At 37.9% G+C, this 11,144-nt stretch overlaps 1 non-coding gene across 1 annotated transcript; it reads left to right on the top strand.

Annotated features, from left to right (window-relative positions):
* Positions 1-10,496: 10,496 nt before the first annotated feature.
* LOC121027926 (small nucleolar RNA SNORA40) lies at positions 10,497-10,623 on the top strand. Its single transcript, XR_005789007.1, has one exon. It is a non-coding gene; the product is annotated as a small nucleolar RNA SNORA40 (small nucleolar RNA).
* The last annotated feature ends 521 nt before the right edge of the window (positions 10,624-11,144 follow it).

The raw sequence follows: 11,144 nt of genomic DNA, 5'->3' as shown, positions 1-11,144 counted from the left end.
TTGTTTGAATACTCCTGTACATGGCAGGGAACTAAATCCATGAGGATAAGCAGGAATGGCTGGCACTTGGTCCATTTGATAAGGAAGCATGCTTGGCTAGATAGGGGAACTTATCTCTGGGAGCAGAATAGAGAGAAGAACGTGTGTTTAGGATACTTGAGGTCCTTCCAACTTCACCAGATGTCCATGCAGCACTTAACTTTAAACCTTAATTTCAGGCCTTACACTCTACTATTTTCTTCTCCTTATCAGAGGTAAGAAACTGAAATTTAGAGGTTTAATGATGTTCTGGGGTGATACAGAAGACAAATAGCACAGCCAAGATATGGGCCTAGGTTTCTTACTCCAGAGGAAAGGAAGTACTTATTTCTTGTCCTAAATGGATACTTTGTGTTATATTTCAAGCTTGCTCTACTTTTTGAGAGATAATGGAATAATCTCTTTGAAAATCAATCAAATTGACTTTACTTTAAAAGAGATAAACATCAGGGTGCCTGGGTGGCTCAGTCAGTTGAGCATCCAACTGCAGCTCAGGTCATGATCTCATGGTTCGACGGTTCAAACTCCATGTTGGGCTCTGTGCTGACAGCTAGAATCCTGGACCTTGCTTTAGATTCTGTGTCTCCCTCTCTCTCCCTGTCCCCATTCGCACTCTGTCTCTCTCTCTCTCTCAAAAATAAACATTAAAATAAATAAATAAATAAATAAATAAATAAATAAATAAATACAAACAAAATAAAAGAGATAAACATCTGGGGTGCCTGGGTGGCTCAGTCGGCTGAGCATCCAACTTCAGCTCAGGTCATGGTCTCACAGTTCATGAGTTCTAGTTCCACACTGGGCTCGCTGCTGTCAGCAGGGAACCCGCTCCAGATCTTTGCCCCCCTGTCTCTGCCTCTTCCCCATTTGCACTCTCTCTCAAAAATAATTAAACATTAAAAAAATCAAAGAAAAGAAAAAAGAGATAAACATCTAAATCCTGCTTAGAAATTGTGGTAGGCAAAATAATGGCCCCCTAAAAATGTCTATGTCCTAATCCCTGGAACCCTTTCATGACAGAAGGGATTTTGCAGATGTGATTAAGTTATGGATCTTCAGATGGGGAGACTATCCTGGATTATCTAGGTGGGCCCAATGTAATCACATAAGCGTCCTCATAAGCCAAAGAGGGAGACAGGAGAGTCAGAGAAGAAACGAGAGGATAGAAGCAGAGGTCAGAGTAATATCGTCTCTGGCTCAGAGCCATGAGCAAAGCTACGTGGGCAGCCTCTAGAAGCTGGAAAAGGCAAAGCAACAGATTTTTCCCCAGAGCCTCCAGAAAGAAACAGCCCTACCAACACCTTGTTGAGATCCAGTTCAGATTTTTGACCTCCAGAGCTGTAAGATTATAAATTTATGTAGCAGCTACAGAAAACTAATAACAGGAGTGGTAAACAGTAACGCTTGTTTCAAACTTTGTTTTAACTTTCTCTCCATATCTGCAATTTCTTCCTGGGAGATTTTGATATCCATGAACCTCCGCTCCTATGGCCTCTCACAGAACCTTTAAATGTCTGTGTCTGCTCAGCTTTCCCAAATTCTACCTCATCTCCAATTTCCTATTTCAGATTATCATTCGCACAATTTACCTCCTACTTTCTTCTTCTCAAGGATTCTCATTCCCATTTTATTTCTGCTACTTCCTTTAACGTGAATCTCAGGACTTCCTGCCTCCAATTTCTATTTTACTGATTCTTTCCATGCTCTATGCTGCTTCTCCTGTTCTGATGTACTTATATCATCTCTTTTCAACTGAGGACTCTGTTTAAATATGTCTCCCTATAAGTCTTTCTTATTCCCCAAAGTCAGAACCTCATTTTATACAATCATGTCAGTTTTTGTAGCAGTTATAATTTATGTGATTTGAAGAGAAACCAGAGCATTGTAGCAGTGATAATTTAATGAATACTTTTATATATTAAGGTCTAGCTCTCCATTAGACACAATCTTTGTTCAAGAATGGTTCATGTCTTGTTTACAATGGTTATCTCTAACATTGAGCCAACTATCTAGCACATAATATATATTCAATAAATGTTGAAGTTATCAATAAATATGAAGTCCTGGTGGTAATTCCTGAAACTGAAAAGAGAATACAACCATTGTTTAAAAAAAAAACATTTATTTATTTTGAGAGACAGAGAGAGAGCACAAGTGGGGAGGGGCAGAGAGAGAGAGGGAGACACAGAATGTGAAGCAGGCTCCAGGCTCTGAGCTGTCAGTACAGAGCCCGACGCAGGGTTCGAACCCACGAACGATGAGATCATGACCTGAGCCAAAGTCAGACGCTCAACCAACTGAGCTACCCAGGTGCCCTAACCATTCTTTACTCTAATTCTAATTCCCAATAATCAGAATAAAGACATCATAGTATATATTAATCAAGTACAACATATGCAACATTTATATTTTCATTCAAAATATAGTCAACTTGGGGTGCCTGGGTGGCTCAGTTAGTTAAGCATCTGGCTCTTGGTTTCAGTTCAGGTCATGATCTCATGGCTTCATGGGTTTGAGCCCTGCATCAGGCTCTGTGCTGCCAGCACAGAGCCTGCTTGGGATTTTCTCTCTCTCTCTACCCCTCCCCCACTCATGCTGTCTCTGTCTCTCTCAAAATAAATAAACCTATATATATATATATATATATATATATATATATATATATATATATATAAATACATACACATATAGTCAACCTATATATATACACACACATATATACACGCATATAGTCAACCTATATATATATGCATATATATACTATATATAGTATATATACACATATAGTTAACCTGTATGAGTATGTTCACACACACACACACACACACACACACACACACACGAATTTCATAGAGCCATTCTTTATAATGTTCTACTATAAAGGCTAAAATTTCAAATTAAAATACCATTGAGTACTACCAGTTCTATCAGCTGGGCCAAATAAAATATGGTAGAATTTATATCACATTACAGGTCTTGCTGAACCCAAGAGTGACTTCCCTTTAAGACCAGTTTCATGAGTGGGCAACCTGAGAAGTGGTACAGGGCCCCACACTCAGAAGGGCCTCACACCTAGTTTAATGCTGTATGGTGACTATCTTGAACTTCTTAATATTATTCAACAAGGGCCCCACATTTCATTTTACACTAGAATCTGCAAATTACGTAGCCTGTGGGATGGATTCCTTCCATGATAGTTTTTAAGACTCTGTTATATGTCAACCATCATTTATGGGGGTAAGAAATATGAATATGATGATGGCCTAAGGATGATGCACATAGACAAACAAATATTTACAAATAATTAAAAAATAATGTGACAAAGTTTGTAATGAAGACAAGTGAGGACTATAGGAACACTAAGGGAGAAGCCAAGGATTCTGCCTGAGAGAATTGAGAAAGGCTTCTCAGAAGGGAGCACATTTGGGGTGCCTGGTGGCTCAGTCGGTTGAGCATCCTACTCCTGATTTTGGCTCAGGTCATGATCCCAGGGTCATGGGATGGAGCCCCACATTGGACTCCTCACTGAGCAAGTATTCTGCTTAAGATTCTCTCTGTCTCTCTGTCTCTCTCTCTCTCTCTCCCCCCCTCTTTCTCTCTCTCCTTCTCCCCTGCTTGGTCTCTCTCTCAAGAAAAAAAAAAAGAGAGAGAGAGAGAGAAAGATCACATTTGAGCTCAGTCCTCAAAACTGAATAGGAATTCTTTAGTGGGAAAGTTAATGTAGTGATTAAATTCTTAACAAGTGGACAAGAAGAATTATAGGATGATAGGATTGTCACCTACTACTTTTTTAGGTCAGAGAGTATCCAGTTTGTTCATTTCATCACTCTCCCAAAACAGGTCCAAGGGTGCTTCCCCACAACAACCCAGTTAGGAAACAGGCAGGCTGCCTGCTTCTTTACAGTACATAAAGACCTGGGCAGGTGGGGTAGGGAGAGAGTGATGAACAGTGAGCATAGGGCACAGAGGATCTGCTAGAGTTACCTGACAAGGACAGAGGAGAAGGCATAGGCACTGAGTATGGGCAAGACAACAAGCTACTTGGTACAGCTATTTAATCACCCAAAGTGTCTTAGCCAGGACATTCACCTGGGTCTTCTCTCCTTTCAGAAAACTTCACTAAGACCAGCCTGTTGGCTTTTTGAGATCCCTGTAGCAACTCTCTCACTTTCTCCCTCTTTTCTTACTTCCTCTTAATTTCAGGGTAATCCTTTCCTCTGCAGCCTTTCCCAGTGTCCTTCAAAGGGAAGCCTTCTCTCTCTTCTCAAAACTTATTCATTTTTTTCACATTATTCATTTATGATATATTAAGCCTTAAGCCCAAATCATTAACAATTAAATAACCAGTTCTTTCCTCAAGGGGACAGAGGGCTTACTATTTAAAACATTCCAGAAGATGAAGGATAATATTTGTTTCCTATCCTGCTGGTTCACAGAAGTAAAGAAACACTGAAGAGTTAAGTCTCCACATAAGAGAGTCTGTAAAAGGTCCATGGAGCACAGGATGGGAGATTCTGACTCAGGGTCCTTGGGGCAGCTCCCAAGGGCTCCTGATGGCTTCACTTAGCATCAGCTAATTCCTATGGCTAAGATGGAAACCTTGGCTCCACCTTCTCATAACTCTTCCCTTTTCCAAAAGAAGAGCCCAAATAAGGTCTACTCATCTCTTACAAGATCTAGAAGCTACAGCTCTAAGGCCTGTGATGTCTGCTTTTCTGTCCAAAGCTTTATCCCAGAGGAAAAGGAAATGTCTAGACCTTGCTCAAAGAGATGTAAAGAAATTTGTGACTCTGAGGAATTAGAACAACCTGGGTCAGTAGCAGAACTTTCCATTTCATCTCCTCCTTGTAGCAAGGGAAGGAGCCCTACTTTGGATATCAGATTGCTGAAAAGATACCCAAACCAAACAACATATTGTTGGATATCATTTTTATCCAATATGAGAATCTCCAACTTTTAACTCATTTTGTTACTAGTGTTATCATAGCTTCACAAAATAATTTGGGAAGTGTTTCCTTTTGTCTATGCTCTAGAAGAGTTTGTAGAAAATTCATTTTATTTCTATTTAAATTATGCATGGGTCCATAGATACATTATTGTGAAAGTGCCAATTCTCTCTGAATTGATCTAAAGATTCAAAGGAATCACAATAAAAACTCCAGTAATATTGTGTGTGTGTGTGTGTGTGTGTGTGTGTGTGTGTGTGTGTAAATTGACAAGCTGACTCTAAAATTTACCTGTAAATAAGAAGGGCCAAAAATATCCAAAACAATCTTGAAGAACAAATCTGTGGGCTTATATTGCCAGGTACCAGGATTCATTATAAAACTATAATAATTAAGTTAGTGTATAATTGTTGCAAGAATAGGAAAACTTACCAAAATTACAGACACGAGAGGCCAGAACCAGACCCACGCATTGTGTCAGCCTTCACTCAGGACAGGATTTCTCACATTGCCTACATCTAATGCTTATGCCTTCTGTTCTCAGGGGAGTTGGAGAGTCAGGGAAGGAGTCACTAACCAATCCTCTTGATGCATTAGCATGACTGGGAAAGTCAAAACTTGCAAGGATACTTTAAAAACAAAGCAAAAAACAAATGAACAAAACAAGCTTGTCTAGCTATAGACATTAAGAAGGAACTAGTGTAAGGTCTACAGCAAACTGTCGTCTCCTTATACTATCACTCCTCTGGGTGTACTGCCAAGCATTTGATAGGAGCCTAGGGCTACTGTTGGCCAGCAAGGGGAGCAGTCAGGAAGAAAAGTTAGACATGGTGAGGGGAAGAATGAGGAAAAGCTAGAATCCACCAGTACTTCTGTGTCTGTCCACGGACATATCTAAGAAAAGCTTCAGAATAATGGCCACTTCCTTATTTTCTCCTTCCAAATTTTGTGCAAGTTCCTCTATTAGCCAGTACTAATGGAAAAACCACTCAGAGAAGGAGATTCTTGGAAACATAGTTCTCAGCTTAACCAAGTTAACACAGAAGAGTTGGACATACAGAGTTACCTGATTTATAACAAATGTAACATTGTATTATAATGCAGAAAGGATGATCTTTTCAATAAATGTACTTGGATTAATTAGATATTCATATGATAAAAATAAATCTGGATACCTAGTTCACACCACAAATATAATTAATTTCAGATGGATTATAGATCTAAATGTTAAAGGGAGAACACAATTTTAAAAGAAGACATAGACCAATATTGGTCTTCATAACCTTGAGATAGGAAGAAATTTCTTAAACAGGACACAAAAAGCATTAATTATAAAGGGTAAAATTTTATAAAATTGGCTACATTAAAATTCATATTCACTATTCATCAAAAAAATGCCATTAAAAGAGTAAGAAGGCAAGCTAAAAAGTGGGAAAAGATATATGCAATACAGATGCTAGGAATTAATATTCATAATTATTAAAGCACAGTTACAAATAAATAAATATGCAAACAAATAAATAAGCATATAATTCAGCAGAAAAATGGACAAAAGATGTGTACAGACATATTAGAAAGGAATATATCTAAATGGCCAATATATTAGTTATTCATTGCTGTGTAATAAATTACCCCAAAACTTCATGGCATAAAACAACATACATTTATTATATCACATTTATTTATCTCACATACACTTATTTTGCCCACAGGTCAAGAATCTTTGTATTTACTGGGGTCTTCTGATTCTGAGTCTCTCACAAGGCTGCAGTCACCTTAAATTTTTTTTTTTAATGTTTATTTATTTGTGAGAGAGAGACAAACAGACAGACAGACAGAGTGTGAGCAGGGGAGGGGCAGAGAGAAAAGGAGACACAGAATCCGAAGCAGGCTCCAGGCTCTGAGTTGTCAGCACAGAGCCCGATGCGGGGCTCAAACTCATGAGCTGCAAGATCATGACCTAAGCCAAAGTCAGACACTTAACCAACTGAGCCACCCAGGTGCCCCAAGGCTACAGTCATCTTAAACTAATGTCCGTTAAAGATGGAGCTGTCCCAAGCTCATTCCAGCTGTTGCTGGCAGCATTCACTTCCCACCTAGCTGTTGGACTGAAGCTTGAGTTCCTTAGTTTGCAGTCATAAGGCCTCTCCATACGATAGGTCACAAGACAGCTTCATAAGAGTAAGCAATCAAGAAGGTAAGAGTGCCAGCAAAACAGATTTCAGTTTTTACAACCCAATCTTTGAAGTCACGTCCTATCACTTTTGCCACATTCTCAAGATTTGAAGCAAGTCACTAGATGGAGCACACACACAAAGGAAAGTGGTAGATTACACAAAGGCGGGACTGTCAGAACAACTAGCACCCTCAAACACTACTGATTGGAGTATAAATTGTAACAATCATCTTGGAAAAAGGTTTGGTAGTATTTATTCAAGTTGAATATACATATAACTTCTGACCCAGCAATTCTATGTATCCATGTGCTCATTCAAAGAAAGTAAAAAGAAAAAAAAAAGTTCATAGCCACACTGTCCATGATAGCCAAGGCAATTCAAATCTCAATTAGGAAAATGTAGAAATAAATTATATCCTATTTTTACAATGAAAGTCAGCACAACAATGAGAATGAGTAAGTTACAACTATATCCAACAATATGGACCAATCTCTCAAATGTAACTTGAATGATATACTAGATACTCAAAGGAGAACACTGCACAATTCCATTTTTATAAAATGCAAGCCAAAGTAATCTATGGTATTAAAAGTCAGAATAGGTTTTCTCTGGAGTAGGGACTGGAAGGGGGCACAAAGGGGCTTCTAGGACTTTCTCAAAAACTTTCAATAATTTTCTATCTCCTTCAGAACTTACTGAACTACAAGACCCTGCACTATCTGTCCTCTAATCCCCCCACCCCACTATCTCTCTGTCTTCATCTACTATTCTCCTGGCTCACTACTGGAGTTTCCTTGAAAACTCCAACCATGTTTCAACATGAAGGCATTTTGCCTTATTGCTGCTATGCATGGAAAATTCTTCTCTCAGATTTTGGGATGCCTCGTATGCTCATCCTTTTTCAGGCTTTGTTCAAATGCAAGCTCATCAGCTAGGCCTTCCCTAATTATATAAAGTTGTCTTGTCTTTAACCTACTTTATTTTCACCATGCAGTTATCAATATCTGGTATACAATACATTTATTTGTCTAATATCTATCCTCCTCTACTAGAGTGTAAAGTTCATGAGCAGGGACTTTTTTTTTCACTGCTGATTCCATGGAATCTAGAACAGTGCCTTACATGTAGTAGCCACTCTTTAATTATTTGTTAAATGAATAAAGACACCAGGAATCCCAGGAAAGAGAAGAAGGAGGATCACAAAAACTGAAACAGAATCAATACAGACAGGGACCAAGGAAAATTACATACCACAAAGAGGCTACCCATTTCGGCTAATGAAAAGAAAGAAGCTAGTAATCCATGTTCAATATCTTAAGACCAAGAGATATGGATGAGGTAATACCCACTTGATGCAGGTGTAATATCCCATTAAGTCCATTCTGAGAAAGATGGAAACAAGTACCAATCTCAATACTTTTTGATGGCAAGAGTTTTCCCTGTAAGATATACATTTGGGTCTTGCATCAGGGTAGTCCTAAAGATACCACACTCAAGCTTCCTGAGTGTTTTTTATGTCAACAGAGTTCATTTCCTCTAATAGATGACTAACGTAATGTTCCACAGACATCTAAAAAAAAAAAGGAATTTATGTAAACAGAGCACAATGAAATCAGCTACACAATCAGACTTTCAAAGAGCTTATAGTACATTTAAAAAATGTTTAATTGATTTTTGTAGCCATTAGAGTAAGACTGCTGTTTGTACCTAACCACTGTTAAGATTATTGCTTTGGTAAATGAACTGATCTACTGAAAGGGGCAGCTTTTAATCAGTTGCCACTATATTGATCACAAATAGAAATGATATGACAAATGTTCCCAATGAACATTTAGTTCATATTTCTTTTTTTCCACATTTCCATTTTTCTTAGGTCATTTGACTCAGAGAGCAGCTCATATGCCCACATAAGTAGTCTTCCTTTATGTTTTCCATTATTTGTACTCTGTGTAAATGTTTTATCTTCTTCACTGTCTCTATGGATTAATGACCATTTAAAATATCAAGTTTAAATGTGGTTTGTGTCTTGAGTATTCAAGTCCTAAAAGAATGGTGAACCCAATGCAATATAAGTCAATATTTAATACGCATACATCCTGTAGTAACAAGATTCAATCCAATTTGGTTATTAGCACTTTAGGATAACATCTGTCTTCTAATTGCATTTTTAATGGTAGTTGGTCATGCATTTCAACATCTGGGAGAACCTAAGAGATGGTGTCAAGAGATATGGAGTGAATGGTACACAACAACATATTAGCTTAGTATAAATACCCCCATACAACCAGAAGGATATGGCACTTCAATCTGACATTCAAACTGCTTTTGAGGAAATCATAATGTATATTTAGGTGAGGCACAGAAAATTATGTATTTATCTATAATCTAGCTGCTTACATGTATTTCAAGGAGTGCCTAGGTCCATGTTTATTTAACATAACCTTATATTTAAAAAATCAAGAAAGAGGGGTACCTGAGTGGCTCAGTCAGTTAAGAGTCCAGCTCTGGATTTCAGTTCGGGTCATGATCTCATGCATCGTGACATTGAGCACTGAGTTGGACTCTGGGCTGACAGTTAACATGTTAAATTCAAATAAACTTATGGATTAATTATATAAAAATATAGCAAATAAGTGTCATTAGGAAAAAGGGTGAAGAAGCGCCTATATTAGCTACATGGGAAAAAATACTGATCTTGTTTATTTTTCCTTTTCCAAATTATTAAACTTATAAGGCTACTAATGGAAAATAACAAATATATACAACTCAATTTGATCTTTCATTACTGAATCAACTTTAATTTTAGGCCAGTAATTTCCTAAGATAAGAAAACTCTTTTTTAATAAAATTCACATAATATTCTTTTCTCAAGAAATTCACGTCTTTTCTCAAAGTAAACAAACTTACTTCTTATATTACCAACACTCTTTTATACTTTATATACTCATTCATTCTTTTAGTTGGGAATCTAATATGCACCTCCTCTATTTTATTTTTATGCCTGCCGTACTCCTCATGTTTTTGTGCCATCATGGTACCCAGAAACTACCCAAAGATCCTTATCTGAAGTCTCCAACAACTGAAGCATTCCTTGTTTTCAAACTGCTATTTTCTTCACCTTGCTCCCCCTCACTGTTTAAGGGCCATGTTTGCCTTAATGATTCCAGCTGAGGAAATTCAGGCCAACTACTTAGGCTAATATATACTAACAAAACAATAAACCATTGGAACCTAATCATTCCCTGTGTACCAACTCAATGAAAGTTAATTCAAACACTGCAATTTGGTCGGTTTGCCAACAAAATGATAGTGAATGAAGAAAGATGTTAGGAATCACACTTGTGCTTGTTTTTGTTCAGTTTTTTGGACAAAGACTTAGACAAGTACAGAAAATGAATCCTCTTTTGCAACCCAAAACTCATGGCTCAGTATGAGTTTTGATACACGTAAGAAGTAATAAGATCCCTTAGCCAACTACAGTGATGGTGGGAGTTTGATAGACTTGAAGGTTGGTTTCAGGACTATAGAATGACTAAAAGCACAGGATATAAGGGAAATCTCAGCTATGGTGAGTTAATATTCTAATTTTAATGTTGACATGAAATAAAGACGCCTTCTTGTTTTAGAAAAAGAAAAAAGGCAAGAAGGTATTAGGGATTTGAATGGACGCTGTTCTCCAGCACAATAAAATCCCACGATATGGGTATGTTCTACCACTTCTGTCCTCACATGAAGGTGGCTGTGGAACCATATACTCTACTCACAGGTCAAATGTGCTGCTACAACCAGAAAAAAAAAAATCTCCAGGGTACTCTCAGGTGTTAACAATGATCAGCCTTTAGTGGTAAAGTTTAGAGCTGTGTGGATTTGAGAGGATGGAAACAGCATCTGCTCCAAAAAGGAACAGTGGCAGGAATCAAGAACAATCTCACCAGTATCTTCCCACACCCAAGTCTTCACAAGTAGGAATGGGTCACAGTTA

The sequence above is a fragment of the Herpailurus yagouaroundi genome, unplaced genomic scaffold (genome assembly GCF_014898765.1).
Source record: "Herpailurus yagouaroundi ecotype Mexico unplaced genomic scaffold, PumYag 77, whole genome shotgun sequence".
NCBI classification, from domain to species: domain Eukaryota; kingdom Metazoa; phylum Chordata; class Mammalia; order Carnivora; family Felidae; genus Herpailurus; species Herpailurus yagouaroundi.
This window is presented reverse-complemented; position numbering and strand designations above follow the sequence as displayed.